This window comes from Cibotium barometz, chromosome 2, assembly GCF_041138505.1.
Source record: "Cibotium barometz isolate CiBa-2024 chromosome 2, ASM4113850v1, whole genome shotgun sequence".
Lineage (NCBI taxonomy): Eukaryota > Viridiplantae > Streptophyta > Polypodiopsida > Cyatheales > Cibotiaceae > Cibotium > Cibotium barometz.
Genome location: NC_141047.1, coordinates 60,159,677 through 60,183,452, shown reverse-complemented (window position 1 = coordinate 60,183,452; position 23,776 = coordinate 60,159,677). Strand labels below are relative to the sequence as shown.

Here is a 23,776-nt window from a genome sequence, read left to right as displayed (position 1 = left end):
AAAAACACAGCAAGGAGCTGCTGTAGGAGAAACACAACAAAAAAACATTGATTTGTGTGATGAAGTAGACCTCCAAAACGTAGCCGCCAAGGGAGCACAGGAGAAAAAAACGTAGGCTGAAAACTCCTGTGGAAGCACAAGATCTCTGATACCATGTGAGAATGTGAATGTGAAGCGAAAGCAAATAGAGATCACACAAGAGAGAGTAGACAACAAAGAGAGATTCAACACTTGAGCTAGAGACTGAAATATTGAATGTATTGAATTCATAAATGAAGGCACAATGGTCATGCTTATATACATCTCATGTAGATCAATCGGCCAATAGCACTGGAGGACAAATGTTCATGACAAATAAAAATGCCTAAAATAGCCTAAGAGGTCGGCCACCCTTTCATTGAGTTCAACTCGACCCAACCATGGTCACCCCATGAAACTCGTTTCAATGGCTTTGAAACTCGTTTCACGTTTCAGTGTTGAAACGTTTCATGTGCACATTGAAACCATATCGTTTCATGTGGGGAAAAAGGTTGTGATTTTGTTTGCTTTTTAGCTTTTATAGTTCTTTCTCTTTCCTTCTTTCATCCTATTTGTTCTTCTCTCTTCTCTTTTGTATGTTTTGTTTGTTTACCGATGATAAATATGCTAATATCATCTTATAAATATTGGTAGTACCTTCACATTTTATGTATATGATCATTTCGGTCCAACGTTTCACTGTCCACCTACCTAGTGTTGAAACGTTTTGTTCCAAAATAAACCCTTTTCTCATCGTTTCGTTTCGATAGTGAAACGTTTCGCGGTGACCTTGGACCCAACCAACCACATTATTCAACTAGGGTAGTAAAAGAGAAAACAAAAGACTTATGGTCTAGGCACAGCCTCCAGACCCCTTCGAGGTAATCTCGAATGGGTGGAGCATTCATTTCCAACACCATATCTATGTTGTTTTGTATGTGTGTTGTCTTGAAATGGATAGACAATGTATACGTTGGGCGCCCTTGAAGTGTGATTTGGCATGTGTGGGGGCCTGGGCAGCCTCTAGAAAACAATAGTCATTGTCCCTTTGAGACCTTGCTTTTGATTCCCTTGTTGTTGGGACGGATGGAGCACAGAGCAACAGGCGAACCGTAGGGCCAAAGCAAAGTGGAGCTTTATGGAGGACAGGATCAAGGGATCACTTGGCTTGCACCCAACCCCAAACAGATTGTGAATATCCCCACTCCAAACCGACCCTTGAGACCCTCCGTGAGGAGGGTGTCTTGAGCAGGTCTCACTCCTCCCATCCCTAGTTATGCAAATCATCTCTTGGAATGTTCACGGGATGGGAGGGGATACTTTCACAACAAAAGAGGGGTACTTCTTCACGAGCTTTAGAGAGCCTACTACGTCATAGTTGTCAGGTACGAAGGTACAAAACAAGACGAAGGTACGAAAAAACAGTACCGGTACGGGACTTTTTATTTTGGAAAAATAAGTTCGATAGAGATATGATCAACTTTAAAAAACACTTGAAAAATAGATATTTGTACACATTTAGAGATGAAAAGTCGAGAGAAGGTGGCAAGGTAGAAAGCCCCCATTGCCCAAATGGCCATAAAAAACAGTAAAACAAAACAAGATGAAAAAAAACGGGCATAAAAAAAGCCACAAAAAAATGGCCATTAAAAGAAAAATAGTTTCGCATTAGTTTCGCTTGCATAGTAGGAGGCCCAGTAGATTTCTTTTTCCCATAGGAACCTCACCTTTCGGCACGGCACACCAATAGATGTGGGAAGATTTTGCCCGAGCACAGCCATACCTTTTGGTCCCTAGCTTTCGACCCTAAGGGGAACCAGAGAGGGGTGTGCATTTCGGTAAGTGAGTAGCTACTTCCATCGACGCTAGATTCATGCATCAATGTTCACGGGAGAATGCAATGGATTATAGTCAAGGTTGGGAAGGACCATTTGGGTCTCCTCAACATTTATGTCCCTAATAGGGTGGCGGGGCAAGCATAGTCACAAGGGAACGCCGTTCCAAGCTCTTGGAACGGGGGAACGTGTTCCATAGAGATAGCCGTTCCCGTTCCCATTCCAGTTCCAAAATGGCACCACAGAACATGTAAGAAATGTAAGTGAACTATGTATCATGTAGAACACATCTATGCATTATCATGGCCACTAATGAGATGGTTTGAGGTTCTTTCTTTACTATGCCTCATTGTCACGTGCACACCCATCAGGTGTACAAGTGGCATGGCATCATCAAGCATTAAACAGGACATCTAAGTAATATTCAGGCATATATCAGCATAAGCATGTATATGGGGGTGTTTCAGCACCAACATCAGTACCTTAGCCTTCATGAGCATGTAAGGCATTTAGTTGCATCAGGTCGGGGCTGTTAGCAACAGCCGACAGCACTTTACGACCAGCCAACAGCATGGTATGGGCAGCCGACAGCAGTTAGGCATTTATGGCAAGTCGTGAGCATCTGGGGGGCTGGCCGATTGCAGCACACTGGCCGACCAGCAGCCATGTTCACATATATATAGAAGCGCATCCATTCAGTCCATCATATCTCAGTTCAGCAGTTCATAGATCATCAAAATGGAACAGCACAAGTGTGGGCATGGTGGTTGCTCAGCAAAAATATTAAATGATTCACATTTGGGGTGCCCGGACAAAGAGAATGATGTGTGAACATCTTCAGGTGTGAAGGGGGACCAGAACATTAATGAATTTTAATGTTTGAAACATGGGTGGCCCCTAGGCCTTAGTGGCCCCTAGGGAACTTTAATAATTATTAAAGTTGGGGGCCTAGGATAATTTTGGAGAGAGGCCACTCCACTTTTGGAGTTACATGCCTCCCTCATCTCTCTCTCTCTCTTGCTTTTTGGGAGTCGTGCAAGTTTGCAAGCGTGGAGAAGAGGAGAAGGCTGGTTGACTGCATATGGTTGCTGCTGCTGGTTTTTGACTGCTATTTTCTGTACACAAGTGCCGTACAGCTGCAGGTACAGTCCACGTGGCTGCCCGTACAGGGTACGGCTGCTGCAGGTACAAGCAGCGCTGACAGAAGCTAAAGGCGGGTACAATACGTGTTGCAAGCTGTGCTGCAGGTACAGTCGTACGGACAGTAGGTACAAGCCGTTGTACGACTCCTAACACAGGCGGCTGGTTGCAGGTGCAGAACTGTACCAACTGGTACAGTCGGGTACAGCAGGCGAACAAGCAGACTCAGGCGACGGCAGCACAGTCCGTACTGTTCTGTACGGACATATTCAGTAAGGTGTCGTATACCTGTACGGACAGGTACAGCCTGTCAGGACTGTTCTGTCCAGCAGGTACAGGTGGCAGCAACTACAGGCGTAGAGACTGGACAGACAGTTGCACGCAGTGCTTTACCAGAGCTTAGTTGGTGCATCAGTCAAGTGCTTGCAGGAAGGCAAGTACAGACTGGTACGATTGGCCTCACGAGTGCAGAACCACGTGCTGATTTGGTAAGCTTTGAACTTGTCCATCATTCTTTCTTTCCATTGGCTTATGTCTGCTCTGCAGAGTTGTGCTATCTGGCCCCTTGTGAGAGGAGGGGTATGGCAGATTGAAAGGGTGGAAACAGGGATTGGACAGTGGATGTATGTTTGTGCTGAATTGTGGAACCATGTACTTGGGATATGCCAGATGTGTGCTCAAGGCTGCCCTGCTGAATGGTCTTGGCTGATCAGAGGGAAACACAGAGTGTTGCTTTTGTGGGACATAGATTTGTGTGTGAATCCTCTGTGCTAAGAGGTCTTGTGGGCTGCCAGATTGGACATACAGGTGTATTGTCCTGGCTGGTTTTGTTGTACTCAGCTTTACATCTTTTTGAATTTGAATAAAGAAATACCGAAAGGGGCGCCAAGCTTTGGGGCCAACAGGTGTTGTTCTCATTTCAGATTTGGGGCACTCTAGCTCCAATTAAGTTTGTTTTTATATTTGGACTACAAGTGGAAGGGTGACTGCTAGTCTACCGCACTTTGGTTTGTACCAGAGGCCGGTTTCAAGGTTCCGTTGGCTGGGACCCATCATCAACTTTCTTAAGGGGGTGAGCTCGTGGTAGACTCGAGGAAAGTCATCGCTGAAAAATTCAGCAACATGTCTGATACAGAAGACGAATATTTTTATCAAGAAGAGGAAGAGGAAGAGACCTCTCCTGAGAGAAATGAATCTGAGGATATTCTTGCAGGAGAACAGGCTGCAGATGATGAGCAATATGAGGATGTAACACAACCAGAAGATGTGCCTAGTAAAGAGGAAGATGATGCTCAGTTTAAAAATCGTTTGGCCGGTGTTATGGATGTGTTTATGCAGCTCACACAAAGTGAGAAGTTTGCTGAATTTATGAGATCCCGTACAGAGCCTGAAAAGAAGAAGAAGAAGGTCCGTTCTAAGAACCTTCCTCAAGGTCATAGTGCTGCCTTCCCACAGGATCCATCTTTTGGACAATTTCCGAACATGCAGCATGCTTTTGGTGCTAAGTCTCAGAGTTCCTTCTTTGGACAGCCATCTATTCCTCAGCAGACTATGCATCGAGGTTATTTTGGTGGTGGCTCTGTGTTCCAATCCACGACTGGGGGTTATCCTCAGGTAGGCATGGGTATGCCAGGGACTTTTGGAGCAAATATTCAGCCTGGAATGCAGGGGAATATGTATGGTGGTACGCAGTCCGGAATGCAAGGAAACATGTTTGGGGGCATGCAACCTGGAATGCAAGCAAATATGTATGGTGGCATGCAGCCCGGTATGCATAATGGTATGTTTGGAAACATGCCTGGAATGTATGGTATGCCAGGTGTGGGAATGGGTAATGTTGACCCTATGATGGGCATGAATGCTGGGGGTAGCATCTTGTGAAGCCACTTCCTTACGATAATCTAACGCCTATGGGTAAGGCGAAGGATTATAAGGAAGGGGGAGCTGCTGTGAAATTTGATACATTCAGTGGAGCCAAAGATAAATTAAAAGCACTGATCTTTTTACAGCAATTTGATGCTGCTTTTTCTGGTGGTAACTACACGGAGTCCTCTAAGGTGAGAAAAGCTGCGACTTTTCTCAAAGGCAATGCATTGCAGTGGTGGTCTACTCTTCTTCTGCAGGGCATAGCACCAACTACTTGGGTACAATTTAAACAGGTGTTCTCTTCCGTATGGCTCACATCTACTTTTGAGATGGATGTAATGACAGCATGGCACAAGTTGGATGCATCAAAGTGTGACAATCTTGAAGATTATAACAAGAAGTTTTGGGAAGCTTTACTCCCAGTTACTTCTTACCATGCAGTGCCTTTGTCTGAGCAGGTAGGGAAATATTGTTGTGGGCTGCCCAAGGAAGTGCGTGACTATTGTATCACGACTCGAGTAACAAATATGTCACAGATGATAGAGAATGCTATGACAGCTAATGCATTACTCACTGGAGTCTCATCAGGATTTAAAGGAAGTAAGAACTCGAGCAAGAAATCTGAAAAGTCTGGGCATGCTTCGCGTGATGCAAAAGGGTCTACAGAGACGCGGTATAAGAAGTTGCCAATGCCCAAGAGAACTTCTGAGGAGAGACAGGCTTTGAGGGATGCTCGGAAATGTTTTTACTGTACAGAAGAGGGACATATGTCTTTTAATTGTCCCAAGAGAAAGTCCCAAAAGGACTCTGATAATAAAGGAGAGCCCAAGTCAAAGAAACCAAAACCTTCTGTAGGGTTAGTTCCTGATCTTGTTGGGGAACAGCCAGGTGGTGAAGAGTCAGAGTTGTGCAGGGCATGGGACAAAGTGAGAGATCAAAATGCCTTGATATTCTTTGACATAGGTGCTAGAGCCAACTTTATTTCACCGGATTTGGCTGGCCGATTGGGGATTCGTGCAGAGGAGATGGGACCGTTATATGAGGCTAGCATGGCTTGTCCTGGGTATGCAGAACCCGTCACTCCTATTATTGGGAAGCTCAGGCTTCATTTGCACGGTTATGTGGACAGCGAAGAGTTTTTCATCATGCCACTTGATGGATGTGATGTTTTGTTGGGAATGCCATGGTGCCACAGAGTACATGCGGTGGTGGATACATATAATAGGAAGATTGCTTTGACTCATAGAGGGAAAGAACATGTTTTGGATGTAAAACTCAGGTAGCACCTCCACTCCCTTGATACAGACAGGCTCAGATGACATCTAGAGGTCGCTTGGTGCAGTTTTTTGTCTCACCCGAAGGTACTGATGGGGATGACAGTACATCTGTTTATGGGACTTCTATGATATATGTGTACTAGTCACATTGGATGTTGTGGTTGTGTATGGTTCACAGTGGTATACAACTTGGACTACTACTACACCATTGGTTTGCAGTGAATGATGTTACATGTGCATGGCTTAGAGAGATTGGGACGCTGATCTTGCCATATTGTATATTTCACTTTGGATATTTTGCTGTATCACCAAAATGCAATCGAGGACGCTTGCCATTTTTCAAGAGGGGGGTATGTCATGACCCTGTGAAAATGGAACATCACAAGTGTGGGCATGGTGGTTGCTGAGCAAAAATATTAAATGATTCACATTTGGGGTGCCCGGACAAAGAGAATGATGTGTGGACATCTTCAGGTGTGAAGGGGGACGAGAACATTAATGAATTTTAATGTTTGAAACATGGGTGGCCCCTAGGGAACTTTAATAATTATTAAAGTTGGGGGCCTAGGATAATTTTGGAGAGAGGCCACTCCACTTTTGGAGTTACACGCCTCTCTCCTCTCTCTCTCTCTCTTGCTTTTTGGGAGTCATGCAAGTTTGCAAGCGTGGAGAAGAGGAGAAGGCTGGTCGACTGCATATGGTTGCTGCTGCTGGTTTTTGACTGCTGTTTTTCCATACAGAAGTGCCCGTACAGCTGCAGGTACAGTCCACGTGGCTGCCCGTATAGGGTACGGCTGCTGCATGTACAAGCGGCGCTGACAAAAGCTAAAGGCAGGTACAGTATGTGTTGCAGGCTATGCTCAAGTACAGTCGTACGGATAGCAGGTACAGGCGGCTGTACGACTGCTGACACAGGCGGCTGGTTGCAGGTGCAGAACTGCACCAGCTGGTACAGTCGGGTGCAGCAGGCGAACAGGCAGACTCAGGCGCCATCAGCACAGTCTGTACAGCTCTGTACGGACAGATTCAGTCAGGTGGTGTAGACCTGTACGGACAGGTGCAGGTTGTCAAAGGCTGTTCTGTCCAGCAGGTACAGGTGGCAGCAGCTGCAGGCGTAGAGACTGTACGGACAGTTGCATGCAGTGCTTTACCAAAGCTTAGTTGGTGCATCAATCAAGTGGTTGCACGAAGGCAAGTACAGACTGGTACGATTGGCCTCACGAGTGCAGAACCACGTGCTGATTTGGTAAGCTCTGAACTTGTCCATCATTCTTTCTTTCCATTGGCTTATGTCTGCTGCAGAGTTGTGCTATCTGGCCCTTTGTGAGAGGAGGGTTCAGGCAGATTGAAAGGGTGGAAACAGAGATTGGACAGTGGATGTATGTTTGTGCTGAGTTGTGGAACCATGTACTTGAGATATGCCAGATGTGTGCTCAAGGCTGCCCTACTGAATGGTCTTGGCTGATCAGAGGGAAACACAGAGTGTTGCTTTTGTGGGACACACATTTGTGTGTGAATCCTCTGTGCTAAGAGGTTTTGTGGGCTGCCAGATCGGACATACAGGTGAATTCTCCTGGCTGGTTTTGTTGTACTCAGCTTTACATATTTTTGAATTTGAATAAAGAAATACCGAAAGGGGCGCCAAGCTATGGGACCAACAGGTGTCGTTCTCATTTCAGATTTGGGGCACTCTAGCTCCAATTAAGTTTGTTTTGATATCTGGACTACAAGTGGAAGGGTGACTGCTAGTCTACCGCTCGAAAGAGGGGAAATGGGCAGTATACAGAGATGGCCGAGTCATCATTACGGAGAGGAGGCCCGCTTGACGGTGCGCGGCCTATGAGACCTTGCGATTCACGGTGTGGCATTGCAACGCAGCCCTTAGAACAGATGCAGGATACTTTCAGACACAGTGATATTGCTATGTATACGGAGACCCATCAGTGCACAAACAAGAGGCTTCCTGACGTCCGGGGTTATAGATGGGAATCAGTTTTCCGCCCTCAGTCACGCATAGTGGGAGGTACCAGAGGATCTCGAGGAGTGGCAATACTTTACAGGGAGGAGCTTCGTGACAAAATACATGTGGTACATAGAGATGCAGATGTGAGGTACATGTGGGTCCGAATATGCAGAGAGGGGCTCCGCGAGCTATATGTGGCGGTATGCTACTTTCCCCCAGCCCACTCCAAGTTTGCACCATCAGGGAAGTCACCCTATATACCACTATATGATGATATCATGAGGTTTGCCAGCATTATATACAATGGCTTATCGAGATGGCAAGGATCAGATGCTCTCACACATTGGAACTCTAAAGGGGGAGCGAGCACAGTGGACTACTTGATGGGATCTCCTTCATTGATACCTGATGTGCGGGGTTTCACGATTTCCAATAGGCCCATTGGCATAGCAGCCGATCATGCATACCTGAGTTTCACACTAGTAGGTAGATCCCTGAGAGATGGGCCATCTATTCATCTAGGTACCCAAGATATCAGTTTACACGTGAAACAGTTGGGGTTTATCGAGATGCAGTATCTGATGGCTTGTTCGCTTTAGACCCGCATAGTCCTCTGGACGAGATCACAAGAGGATTGGCAGGTGTACTACATGCATCCGCCTCATATGCGTTTCCCTGCACTATGATCCCTTCCACCCACCCCCGCAACACTGCCCCAACAGTTGGTATGATGATAAGTGTCGTGAGACACGAGCATAGCTACAGCGTGAGATTGCCATTGGGTCTCACACACATAGACAAGCTGGGATGATCTTTCGGCGCCTTGTGCGGAGGAAGAAACGAGCCTATCTGGCTAAGCTAGAGGAGGAGATCTACCAACTCTTCCTGGGGAAGGACAACAAGAGGGCATGGAAGATGTTTCAGGAGAGACAACCTAGTACTCCGATTACTGCACCTGAGGCATGGCATACTTATGCTAGAGAGCTATATGATGCACCAGGACAGTCCCCCACCCCCCCTCCACTGGGAGCTATGTAGGGTTTGAGCTGTTAGGGTTAGGGTTTGGAAGGCACTTCAACAGGAGAGGTGTGAGAGAGAGAGAGAGGAACACAACTGCTCATGTATTGATTGTGATAAAATGAAGTACAATAGCCACATAAAAGGATGTGACCTAATAGTGTGTTCACATGGTCTGGCCATAAATAGTGCCAGGTGGACCAAATCACTTATAAACCTTTCTAAGTGAAACTAAGCTAAAATTGGGGGGAAAAACCTCCACTAACTGAAGTAAAAAGTGCCCCAGTAACCTACTGATGATCACTAGCACTCCCCTGGGTGCATACACAACATAAAACCCAACAAACCCCCCTGGAGTGATATGTGATCACTGTACATCATCCACCAAAAGGAAACAAATTCAAAGCAGTGCGGAATGCTTCGAATTTCGGACGTGGTAGTGCCTTGGTGAAGATGTCTGCCACATTCTGATCTGTAGGGCAGTAAATCAGACTGATATCACTTGCCTGGAGTCTCTCCCGAACAAAGTGATAGTGAATCTCAATGTGTTTCGAGCGAGCATGAAACATAGGATTCCTGGCCACGGCAATGGCACTCTGACTATCAGTATAGATAGGTGTAGGCTCCTCCACTGAAATATCCATATTAGTCATAAGACGACGCAGCCATACGCACTCAACGGTAGTAGTGTAGGCTGCTCTGTACTCTGCCTCACAAGACGAAGTGGCCACTGTGGTCTGTTTCTTGCTTAGCCAAGAAATACATACCAAGCTCATGGAGCTTGTTTCAAACCATACAAGGCCTTTTTCAGCCTACATACTTTCCCTTCATGACCATGTTCTGCAAAACCTACGGGCTGATGTACATAAACTTTCTCCTCGAGGTCCCCATGTAGGAAAGCAGTCTTGATGTCCAACTGATGAACAACCCAACCACGCTGTGCAGCCAATGCAATGACACTCCTAAGTGTTGACATACGGGATGTAGGAGCAAATGTCTCCTCATAATCAATGCCCTTCTTCTGTGCATAGCCCTTTGCAACTAGACGGGCTTTGTACTTGTCAATGGATCCATCTGCATGTCTTTTCAACTTATAGACCCACTTAGTACCAATAGCTTTCTTGCCTTTGGGCAGATCAACCAAATCCCATGTTTAATTCTTTTTAATAGAATCAAGTTCATCCTGCATAGCTTTGTTCCAATGCACATTGTCTCATGCATCCACAAATGAATCAGGCTCATCATCATCCTTTAAACTGGCTGCCATAACCATATTTAAATCCATGATGTGTGCATGCTCATTGGTCCATGTCTCCCTACGAGTACAGCCAGCAAGAGGAGTCTCTAGATGGCTGTCTTGTAATGTCCTCAAATACCATCTAGCTATATGTCTGACCTGTGGAGCCTGTTGCTCCATATTTGGCTCAACTTCTGGCTCAATTTCCTGCTGAATTTCTGCACCACCTTCATGATTAGCTGGCTGTCCTGCACCCTCATGGGTTGGATCACCAACTATGGAATGAAACTCCATAGGTAGTAGACCTTCAAACACATCATTTTCAGCCTGATTTGCATCATAACCAGCCATGGATATTTCTGATTTTTCATCAAAAATCACATCCCGACTAGTAAATATCTTCTTGGACAGTGGGTCATATAACCGGTAGCCCTTGCTCTCACGGCTATACCCAACAAAAATACATTTTGTGGCTTTATCATCCAACTTCCTCCTCAACTCTTTGGGTATGTGTGCATATGCAAGACACCCTTAAAGTACGAAAGTGTGATACCGAAGGCTTGCGGCCATGCCAAGCCTCAAAAGGAGTAATGGAAACCAATGCCTTTGTAGGACATCGATTCAAAATATGACAAGCACACATAACAGCTTCCACCCAAAAGACATGTGGTAGCTTCTTTGCCTTTAACATACATCTGGCCATCTCCAGGAGTGACCGATTCTTCCTTTCTGCAACCCCATTTTGCTGTGGAGTATAAGGAGTAGTATACTGATGCTTGATACCTCTACTCTCAAGAAAGGAATTTAACATGTGTGACACATATTCCCCCCCTCGGTCAGAACAGAGAGTCTTAACCTTACATCCTGACTCTTTTTCAGCAAGTGCTACAAAGGCCAAAGATGCATCATATACCTGTGATTTCTGTGTCAACGGATAGACCCAGCATATACGAGAGAAGTCATCAATAAATGTAGCAAAATAGAAGCAACCTCCTAATGACTTCGTCTGCATGGGACCACAAAGATCATTGTGTATAAGCTGCAACTTTGCAGTTGCTCGTAGAGCCTGATCATGTGGAAAGGAAAACCGATGTATTTTTCCCAAAATACATCCTTCACATATGTGATCTGGAGGCTTCTCCATAAGAGGTAGGTCTGTCAACATGTTATGTCGCTGCATAAGCATAAGACTACCAAAATTTACATGCCCCATGCGAGCATGCCACAACTCCGCATCAACCATAGCTGGAGTAAGAGTGAATGCATTATAAGCAGACTGATCCACTGGCTGAAATGCATCCAACTGATAAAGTCCATGACATAATGTACCAGTAAGCATCAAGGTCAAAGCATTAGCTTTGTCTCTGACCATGCATTTGTCATCATCAAAGTTGACTTGCATACCACACTGTGCTAAAGAAGAAATGGACAATAGATTCTTCTTTATCCCTGGTACATACAAGGCATCTGTAAGGCGAAGAATAGAGCCATCAATGGCTGTGAGCTGAATCTCCCCAATGCCACGAACTGGATATGAAGCATTATTGGCACACTGAACAGTTCTGCCAACCAGGGCAGGGCATACATTACAAAACAAATCCCTGCGAGATGTGATATGCTTTGAAGCACCACTATCAAAATACCAAGTACATGCATTCTCAGTCACACTGAGTGCCTGTGAAGACCAAGAGGCATCATAAAGGCATGTGTAGAAACAGTAATCCCTGTCTTCAACAAAAGAAGCAGTCTCCGAAGGAGCTTTAGAGGCATCATTTACAGACATCCCAAATTCCTTTGCCTTCTCTTTGGCAATCCTCTTCCTACACTCTGTGATGTAGTGACCTGGCTTCTTACAGTAATGGCATTTTTCCTTCTTCCTAGGCTGTCCATCACCTTTCTTGGTATCCTGAGATGAACTATCATCACCTGAATTCTGATTTGAACTCTTTGGCTGAACCTTGCCTTTCCCTTTTTGACCTGTCATAAATGCTGGTTCAGCACTTGTGTTCATGTTCATGTTCTTCTTGATTTGCTCTTCCTGTAACAAGAGAGCAACAAGTTCCTGATACTTTAGGGGCTCAACAGCATTCCTCATGCTGAGGTTCAAAGAGGTATGAAAAGCCAAGTAGGATCTTGGCAAAGAGTTTAAGATGGTGGATACAAGCTGTGTTTCAGGAATAATCTCATCCACATTGATGAGTTGCTCTCTCAAATCCTGCAGCTTGTTCAAGTGGCTAGACATATCATCTCCTTCATGCATCTTCTGATTTTCCAGCTCTCTTTTCAAAAATGAGATCCGTGCCTCATTACGAGCAGCATACATTTGCTCCAAAGTCACCCATGCATTCCGTGAAGAGCCAGCTGAACGAATATAAGGTATAATAGACCTCTGTACTGACAATGCAATAAGTGATAAGGCTTGTGCATCTTTGGCATCCCATGTCTTCTCAGCATTTGTTCTTTGAACAGGCAGTGGCTGACCTGGTGCGTGTGCCTGTTGTCCTCTTCCACGAGCACCCCCTTGGGGAGGAGTCTCTGGAGCCAATGGACCTGGACGTGGTTCATCACCACTAACAAAATCCCAAAGACCTTTTGCCACGAGCACATTTCTCAGCATAAAACTCCACAAGGAGTAATTCATGCCATCCAACTTGTCTTCCTTAGAAAAGTACGTGAACACATCACTCTGCTGTTGATTTGCCATTATGCCAGTGCACAATGCTGTACCTGTGTATCAAAAAAAAAACCCAAAAGCAACAACCCTGAAAGCAACTGTACTCCACTGAATACAGCTGATCCAAATTTACCTGCACTCTCAATCCTCTGAATGTGCAATACACTGCACCACTGACTGAGTAGAGCAACAAAAGTGGCTCACACAGTGCCAAAATGCCCAAAAAATGCCCAAAATTACTGCACCCAAAGCCTAGCAAAAGCCTGTAGAGGTTTCTTTACAAGAAAACCTCCCTATATCTGCCAGAAAACTTTCACAGAGAAAATGCCCAAATTTCAAAACATGTAAGGCTTACCAAAATGTGATTTTGCAGGTACACTCGGCTGTAGGCTGTACGGAACAGTAGTACGGAACAGCTGTCGGAGGAGAAGCCACTGTACGAGGCTGCAGGTACTGATCGACTGCTGTACGGAAACAGTCGGCAAGTACTGTACGAAAACAGCTTTCGCCCGTATGGATAGACAGGTGCTGGTTTGCTGCAGGTATACGCAGCAGGTGCTGCCGGTCGCCTGCAGGTACAGTACGGAGCTGCAGGTACTGGGCGACTGTGTACGGAGCTGCAGGTACTGGGCAACTGTGTACGGAGCTGCAGGTACTGGGCGACTGTATACGGAGCAGAACAGTCTGATGGCGTGGGACTGTACGTGCAGCTGCAGGGTATGGAATAGGACAGGCGAAGAGCCTGTACGTACAGGGCAGCTGATGGCGAACCAGTACGGGTAGTTGCAGCTGTACAGGCAGGACAGGCGAAGGCAACTGATAGCGTGGAACTATACGGGCACTGATGGCGAGTGACTGAGTGGCTGTAGCTGAACTGATGGCTATGGCCTGTACGGACAGCTAGGCTAACCTGCTCTGATACCAAATGTAGGGTTTGAGCTGTTAGGGTTAGGGTTTGGAAGGCACTTCAACAGGAGGCGTGAGAGACAGAGAGAGGAACACGACTGCTCATGTATTGATTGTGATAAAATGAAGTACAATAGCCACATAAAAGGATGTGACCTAATAGTGTGTTCACATGGTCCGGCCATAAATAGTGCCAGGTGGACCAAATCACTTATAAACCTTTATAAGTGAAACTAAGCTAAAACTGGGGGAAAAAACCTCGACTAACTGAAGTAAAAAGTGCCCCAGTAACCTACTGAGCACTCCCCTGGGTGCATACACAGCATAAAACCCAACAAGCTAGACCAGCTAGCAGCACCTTTTTAACTATGCGGATGGTGCTAGATGCGATAGACAGGTTACAGAATGGAAAGGCACAGGATCATGATGGGCTAGTAGGAGAGCACTTCTCATATGCACGAGACACTTTGGCTCCGCTCATCGTACATGTGTTTAATCATGCCATTTGTGAGGGTTTCCCGACAAGCTGGACAGAGCATATCATTGTACCACTCTTTAAGAGTGGGGACCCCATGGTATCAGGCAACTACAGAACGATCATGATTGGTCATTACTTGGCCAAATTATGAAACCGGCCTCTGGTAGAAACCAAAGTGCGGTAGACTAGCAGTCACCCTTCCACTTGTAGTCCAGATATAAAAACAAACTTAATTGGAGCTAGAGTGTCCCAAATCTGAAATGAGAACGACACCTGTTGGCCCCAAAGCTTGGCGCCCCTTTCGGTATTTCTTTATTCAAATTCAAAAAGATGTAAAGCTGAGTACAACAAAACCAGCCAGGAGAATACACCTGTATGTCCAATCTGGCAGCCCACAAGACCTCTTAGCACAGAGGATTCACACACAAATCTATGTCCCACAAAAGCAACACTCTGCGTTTCCCTCTGATCAGCCAAGACCATTCAGTAGGGCAGCCTTGAGCACACATCTGGCATATCCCAAGTACATGGTTCCACAATTCAGCACAAACATACATCCACTGTCCAATCCCTGTTTCCACCCTTTCAATCTGCCATACCCCTCCTCTCACAAGGGGCCAGATAGCACAACTCTGCAGCAGACATAAGCCAATGGAAAGAAAGAATGATGGACAAGTTCAGAGCTTACCAAATCAGCACGTGGTTCTGCACTCGTGAGGCCAATCGTACCAGTCTGTACTTGCCTTCCTGCAACCACTTGATTGATGCACCAACTAAGCTCTGGTAAAGCACTGCCTGCAACTGTCTGTACAGTCTCTACGCCTGCAGTTGCTGCCACCTGTACCTGCTGGACAGAACAATCCTTGACAGGCTGGACCTGTCCGTACAGGTATACGACACCTTATTGAATCTGTCCGTAGAGAACAGTACGGCTGTGCTGCCGTCGCCTGAGTCTGCCTGTTCGCCATCTGTACCCGACTGTACCAGCTGGTACAGTTCTGCACGTGCAACCAGCCGCCTGTGTCAGCAGTCGTACAGCCGCCTGTGCCTGCTGTCCGTACGACTGTACCTGCAGCACAGCCTGCAACACGTACTATACCCGCCTTCAACCTCTGTCAGCGTCGCCTATACCTGCAGCAGTCGTACCCTGTACGGGCATCCACGTGGACTGTACCTGCAGCTATACGGGCAGTTCTGTACGGAAAACAGTAGTCAAAAACCAGTAGCAGCAACCATATGCAGTCAATCAGCCTTCTCCACGCTTGCGAACTTGCACGACTCCCAAAAAGCAAGAGAGAGAGAGAGATATCAGAGAGGCGTGTAACTCCAAAAGTGGAGTGGCCTCTCTCCAAAATTATCCTAGGCCCCCAACTTTAATAATTATTAAAGTTCCCTAGGGGCCACCCATGTTTCAAACATTAAAATTCATTAATGTTCTCGTCCCCCTTCACACCTGAAGATGTCCACACATCATTCTCTTTGTCCGGGCACCCCAAATGTGAATCATTTAATATTTTTGCTCAGCAACCACCATGCCCACACTTGTGATGTTCCATTTTCACAGGGTCATGACATACCCCCCTCTTGAAAAATGGCAAGCGTCCTCGATTGCATTTTGGTGATACAGCAAAATATCCAAAGTGAAATATACAATATGGCAAGATCAGCGTCCCAATCTCTCTAAGCCATGCACATGTAACATCATTCACTGCAAACCAATGGTGTAGTAGTAGTCCAAGTTGTATACCACTGTGAACCATACACAACCACAACATCCAATGTGACTAGTACACATATATCATAGAAGTCCCATAAACAGATGTACTGTCAGCCCCATCAATACCTTCGGGTGAGACAAAAAACTGCACCAAGCGACCTCTAGATGTCATCTGAGCCTGTCTGTATCAAGGGAGTGGAGATGCTACCCCCTCTTGAGCATCAGGCAATGCTCCAGACCCATGCTCTGCTGAACCTGAATGAGCCATAACAAGAGTCAGCTCCAACTCAAAGGCATCGAGATAAAGCTGCAAAACCTGAGGTGAATCTGTTAAGTCACCTTCCTCCATCCACTTCGCATCCATCGGTGAAGAGTTCTTGAACTTCACAAGATAGCAACGGGAAACTTTACCTCGTACCTTTCTTTTCTTATGTGCCAGTATCTGCTCTGGAATAAGAACCTCATCAAGTTCCTTGACTTCCGGCTGAGCCTCATCTGATACATCCTCAGGCACATCCCCACGGAAAGGTCTAAGAAGACTCACGTGAAAAGCATTGTGAAACCTCCAGTGATCTGGTAGCTTCAAGCGATAGGCCACCTCACCGATCTTTTCCAATACCTGAAAAGGCCCATAATAACGCATGCTCAACTTAGGGAATAAGCGCTCTTTACCCTTCATCTTCTTGAGTCTTGCCTTTTCAAAGCGCAAAAGAACCCAATCACCCAATGCAAACTCTAATGCACGTCTGTGACGGTCTGCAGCTTTCTTTTGCTTCTGCCGAGTTTTCTGGAGTGCCAACTTAACTCTTCGATAAGCTTCATCCATATTTGTATGCAAAATGGGTGGTAACTTCGTCCCTCCTTCCACAATCTCAAAAGGCGCCTTGCCCGTCGAGGTATGGACAGTATTGTTATATGCAAACTCCACCAAAGGAAGATACTTTTCCCATTGAAGCTTGTGCTCTGACACATAACATTTGAGAAGATCTAACACTGTAGAGTTAGCCTCTTCCGATTGACCATCTGTTTGTGGATGAAATGATGATGAAAACTTGAGAGTTGTACCCATGTTGTCAAACAACCCTCTCCAGAACAAACTCGTCATTCGTGGATCACGGTCACTAATGATAGACGTAGGCAAGCCATGATACTTGAAGATGTTCGCCATGAACAACTTCACCATATGATCCACTTTGATTGTCTTACGCACGGGAATGAAATGAGCCTGCTTACTGAACCTGCATATGATAGTCCAAATGCCATCATTGCCCGTTTGTGTCTGTGGAAGATCAAATATGAAATCCATGGCAATGCTCTCCCAAGGTCTATCTGGAATAGGTAAAGGCTGTAATAACCCTGGTGTCTTTTGACGGTCAAACTTTACCTTCTGACATACGATGCATTGCCTAACAAAGGCATCAACATCTCTTCTCAAGGTTGGCCAATAAAAGAAAGTCTCCACTACTTTTACCGTGGCGTCTATACCTCTATGACCTGCATACGGTGGAGCATGACTTTCAATCATAACCTTGAGTCTCAATTGCCTGGTAACACACAGTCTACCATGCATCAACAAAAACCCATCTCTGAGAGTATAGTGCTCATGCCGTTGACCCTCAGATATCTGATCATACAACCTTTCAAAGTCCTTATCATGGGCATACTGCTCTTTCATTTCATCAAGCTCATGATGATAAGCAAGTGAAACTACTGAGACCTGTGGCTTGCGTGACAAAGCATCTGCCACAACATTCTTTTTGCCTTCCACATGCACAATCTGGAAGTGAAACATAGACAAAAAGTTTGCCCATCGCATATGCTTCTCTGAAAGCTTAGTTTGCGTGAGGAAATAACGTAAGGTCTGATGATCTGTCTGCACAGTGAAATCAGCCCCAAGCAAATAGTGTTTCCATGTAGAAAGAGCATGAATTACAGCCAACATCTCTTTCTTATAAACCTGTAAATGCTTCTCGGCATCTTGCAATATTCTACTCTCATAGGCTATCACATGTCCCTCTTGCATGAGAACTGCCCCAATGCTACTTCCACATGCATCACACTAGACAACAAAAGCCTTTCGGAGGTCCGGTAATACTAATACTGGATCCGAAGTAAGCTTTTCTTTGAGCTTTTTGAAGGCTGTAATTTCCCAATCAGCCCATCTAAACGGAGTTGCCTTCTTTGTTAAGGCATGAAGAGGCGAAGCAATTTCAGCAAAATACCGTATGTACCGCCTGTAATAGGAACACAATCCCAAAAAGCTGCGTACATCATGCACGGTCTTCAAATCTGCCCAATTAAGAATTGCTTCCACTTTCGCTGGATCCATACGGACTCCATGCTTAGACACAATATGCCCCAAGAAGTGTATCTCTTGCAAGAAAAACTCACTCTTCTTGCCATTAATAACCAGCCTATGGTTCCGGAGTTCTGCAAACACAATGGCCAAATGCCTTCTATGCTCTTCCTCAGTTTGTGAATGCACAATCATATCATCAAAGAATGTGTCCACAATCGCTCTATGAGGCTGGAAAATCTTGTCCATCATTCTGTTAAATGTGGCACGTGCATTTGTCAAACCAAAGGGCATAACCAAGAACTCATACAACCCAAACGTGGTTCGAAATGCTGTCTTATGCACATCCTCGGGTCTAATACGTATCTGATGCCAGAGCTTCCCAATAATAGGAGTGACGGGTTCTGCATACCCAGGACAAGCCATGTTAGCCTCATATAACGGCCCCATCTCCTCTGCACGAATCCCCAATCGGCCAGCCAAATCCGGTGAAATAAAGTTGGCTCTAGCACCTGTGTCAAAGAATATCAAGGCATTTTGATCTCTCGCTTTGCCCCATGCCCTGCACAACTCTGTCTCTTCACCACCGGGCTGTTCCCCAACAAGATCAGGAACTAACTCTGCAGAAGGTTTTGGTTTCTTTGACTTGGGCTCTCCTTTATTGTCAGAGTCCTTTTAGGACTTTCTCTTGGGACAATTAAAAGACATATGTCCCTCTTCTGTTGTAATATGCGGAAGCTTCGGAGAAGGATCGGTACTTCAAAACTCAGAAATCAGCACTCTTTTCGCGACGGAATTAACGCACAACCTGAAAGGAGATGTGCAGAAAATAGAGAGAGAAGGGGGAGATGGAGAGGACACAGTATTGGGTCCCAATTACCCTCTGTAGGGCCCCCACCACGGATGGTGTATTTGCTTTATTAGAATGATGTAAATCTGAAAACAAATACAAAAAACTTAACCTTTTCTTGGCTGGAAAATCCTGCCCTTGACCTTCAGAAGTCCACCCCTTTGCTTGGCAATCTCCTTGGCTTGACTGGCCCTTGATTGGCTTGAGCACTTGGTGAATACTGAGATGCATTATGGGATTGTGGCTTCCTCTATTTATACTTCCCATCATGAGCAGTCGGCCAGCTGATAAACAGGCAGCCAGCATCATATTCCCACGACTGAGTCAATTCAGCAATAAATGCTGAATTAAATCCCCAAAAATGTTGGAAAAATCCCATAATGTCTGCGCATCTCTTCGTGGCTGGCTGGACATCAGGCGCCTGCTTCTGAAGGGCTGCACACATCTTTTGTCCACAATCCCAGGGCTGGGCAGCCTGTATGGCCTGCCCCATACATGCCCTACAGCCATATAAAGGCTGTAATCTCCGGGAGATTGCCTGATCTGTGCCCTAGGGCTGTCCTACAGCCCCTCCATGGCTGGTGGGTTCAGCCTGGCCTTCCTGGCCCTCATGGGGGTGATTCTACACCATTCCCGTGCCCACACTCAAATCCGGGGTAGCCCTTGTTAAATATAGTATCTCAAAGTGGGGTGGTAGTCGGCCATTTCACTTGTGAGGGTATATATACCCATGCCCACCCATTGTATTATTCAACTATTCATTGCTAAAGTTAGCTGTTCGTCAACTTTTCTCTCTCTCTCTCTGCGCCAACTTCTCTCTCTACGTGTGTATGAGTGTGGCTTCCGCATGCACCAATCTGACATGGTATCAGAGCTTCTGGCTCAATGATCCTCAAGCGCAGGTAGGAGCAGTTGAGAACAAGAGCTGCGTTGGCTTGTCTGCTACGATTGCGACTCCTGCAAGGCCGGGGTGCTGCAGAACGTGAAGCACGACTGGCGTCGCGTGGCCGTAGTTGAAAGATTTCTATGGTGCCGATCTGTCCTCCATCCAGTCCGGTTGTTGCCGACCCCCGAGCGCCTGCGGCTTTACTTTTTTGACGCCCACCAGCTGGACTAACGCCACCAGCCTTGGCGCGGACCCCGACTGCACCAAGTGGAGCAACGAGGCGAGACAGCCGCTCGTGTGTGCTGTGCTTATGGTGGGCACTCGCTGGTCCGGATGAGTGTGAGGAGCAAAGCGGCCGTGCGAGCATATGTGGCGAGGGGCGAGGAGCACTACGTGTCTCACTAATCCCCCACTACAAGTGCAGTTGATCATTGTCATGCCTCTGCTGGTCCAATGCGGCCTTGCAGCCTGGCACACTTCTATTTAACAAGGCACAAAGGGAATTTGTAGGAGCAAGCGATCAAGTGCAACGTTAAAATTTTGACTGTTACAAGAGGAGGAACGAGAAGTGTGTCGGCTACGGAGAGGAGGTTTGGTTCGACTGAGATCTTGGACGGAGTTTATGAGATGGGTCTCCCGTGTTCAAGCAAGGACGACAAACTGAATGGCGACAACTATGCGCATTGGAATTTGATCATGAGGCTATGGTTTAGCAGAAAAGGCTTATGGGACATTGTTGATGGCTCGGAGGAACGTCCCCGAAGGGATAGCAATCGGTTCACACGTCTTCAGGAGGAGGAGTTTCTCAAATCTCTTGTGGATTGGGATGCTCACAATGCGAAGGCGATGTCGGCAATTGCAGAATCTCTCACCAAGGAAATTTCCCCTGCCATTCAGACTTTAAAGACTGCCAAGGAAATGTGGTCAAAGCTTGCAGGAATGTTTGATCGAGACTCAACAATGCGAGCAGTAACCCTTCTCGGCCAGTTGTTTTCCATCAAGTTTGAAACCGGGACCTCTATGCAGTCACTTCTAATGAAGGCAAAGGTTATCCATGATCAGTTATCGGCTATGAATAGTGCATTAACTAGTACCCAGTTAGCTGCCTTGGTTTCTACGAAGTTGCCTGAGGAGTACGAGATGGTCTCGAGGGCATTACGCTTACAAGTCACGAAGGAAAAGCTGGAATTTGATGATCTCAGCTCTTTTCTCATTGAGGAGGAAGCAGTGCTCATTTCCCAAGGCAAGATTCGGGTTCCGAAGGATGTAGAATCGGCACATGCTGCATCGGAATCCAATAAGAAGTCTAGGAGCCATTGTTATAAGTGCGGAAAGCGAGGGCATTTGGCTCAGGATTGCAAATCCAAAGCTAAAGCTCAAGGCTCGACAAATGACAAAGGCAAAGGTAAAGCTGACGAGGATGACAGTGACAGTGATTCTAAGAGGGATGCTACGGCGTCTGCCGGTGTGGCGAGGACTTCACTGGCACATACTCCAGCATTCTAGCTTGGTGGATGGATGCTACCACGTGCTTCAGCCAGAGAGAGGCATGTGAGTGGCAGAGAGGGGCAGTCTGTGCTCCCGTCTTGGTGATTTGGACCCGTGTGTCGTAGTTCAAGGCACATGCATCTGGCATGGAACAGCTTGACAAATCTATGGACGTGATGTGTTCGTAGTTCATTGGTAGTAGACTATGGATGGGATGAGTTCCTAGTTCATTGTCAGAGAATTTTGGGCGTCATGTGTCGATAGTTCAATGTTCAGGAGATCTTTTGGACGTGTGTGTTCTCAGTTCAACGAATGGGGGATCATGGATGTGGAGTTGTCTGCAATTCATTATTCTATGTGGCAGCTGAAGCTCAAGATGGCATTCCTTGAGGAGACAGGTTGTTTGGTGCATTTTCCGAGGTGTATTCAGTATCCGGCCAGTACTGAGGTGTCCATGGTTGCATCTGCATCGACTTGGTTTCTTCATCTATGCCCACTATGAGCTACAGAGAGGGTGTTAAATATAGTATCTCAAAGTGGGGTGGTAGTCGGCCATTTCACTTGTGAGGGTATATATACCCATGCCCACCCATTGTATTATTCAACTATTCATTGCTAAAGTTAGCTGTTCGTCAACTTTTCTCTCTCTCTCTCTCTACGCCAACTTCTCTCTCTACGTGTGTATGAGTGTGGCTTCCGCATGCACCAATCTGACAGCCCTATGGGCTGGCCCCTTGTCCTAAACCTAATCTACTCAGTGATCTGGCATCCGTACCAAACCAGATACACAGAACCACTGACATCATTCTAGAGGGAGACTCACAACGCGGACTGGCACTGTTTCATGTGCAGGACAGTGCACACCTGACCTTGGACTCATGTGCAGGACAATGCACACCTGACCTCGGACGACTGAGATGGATCCCTGGCTGACTCGTCCCGGACTGGGCTCACATGGGACCAGTTCACCATCCCAGGTCCTGCACCTTCTATACAGAAATGTCTACGTGGCATCCAAGTGCGGGATGCACGTGACATCCCCTTCTGCTTAACTTGACGGAAGCTGCATAGCCTCCAAATAATCCGTCAATAATGCCGGATAGTCTTCGAAAAATTCTTTGTCGAGCCATACCGCTTCGTGAGTTCCTCGGTCCTGAAACTTCGTGAGAAACTGTCGTAGTCTTCGGCCTGAGCCATGCTTGAAACGGTGCAGAAGGATCTGTTCTAGAACCATTACTTCTGCTTCATCAATAATGTCTGGTTCCGCTTCGTCTTTGACCTCTGAAGGGGATGGACCTCCATATGGCTTTAACCAACTGACATGAAATACATCGTGCATAGTCCAACTCGGAGGTAGCTTTAACTGCATAGACACCTCAATAATCTTTTTCCGGATGGGAAATGGTCCGAAGCTCCTGAAAGACAACTTTGGGCATCGCTTGCCCACCTGCTTCAATCTTTGCTTGATAATCCGAAGATACACCCAATCCCCTTCTGAAAACTTCATGTCCCTTTGGTCTTTATTGGCCTGTCGAGTATAGGCCTCTTGCGCTTTAGCCAATCTGTCTTTAACGGACTCTAGGATCTCCTCGTAAGACTCCGTCACTCTGTTCGCCTCCGGTACTGAAGACAAAGTCCTCGTTAACAACGACTGGAAAGGCCTTCCAAACGCTGCCTCATATGGAGTCCTGCCAATAGCTGAAGAAAAAGAGTCATTCAAAACAGCTTGAACTAAAGGCAAAAACTAAAGGCAAAAACGATTCCCACTTACCTTGCTGATCGTGGACATAATACGTCAGCACATCAAAGGCCAACTGGTTGTATATCTCCGTCTGGCCATCTGTCTGTGGGTGGAATGCACTAGAAAAATTCAACTTAGTACCAGAATTATCAAACAATGCCCTCCAAAAATGACTGGTAAACTTGGAATCTTGGTCTGACACTATGGTCCTAGGAATCCCGCCAATCGGGTATCAATGCCGAATGAATAGCTGGGCAACATCCTCGGCGGTCACATTGGCCCTGCAAGGAATAAGCATAACAAATTTGCTGAACCTATCAACAATAGTTAAACACTGCGTATTACGCTTACTCGGACTGGGAGGTAGATTTGTGACAAAGTCCATCG

At 46.3% G+C, this 23,776-nt stretch overlaps 1 protein-coding gene across 2 annotated transcripts in view; it reads right to left on the bottom strand.

Moving 5' to 3' along the window:
* Nucleotides 1–23,776, bottom strand: part of LOC147641289 (Photosystem II reaction center PsbP family protein) — a 70,339-nt gene that overhangs the window by 18,059 nt on the left and 28,504 nt on the right. The gene's annotated exons all lie outside the window — the stretch shown is intronic.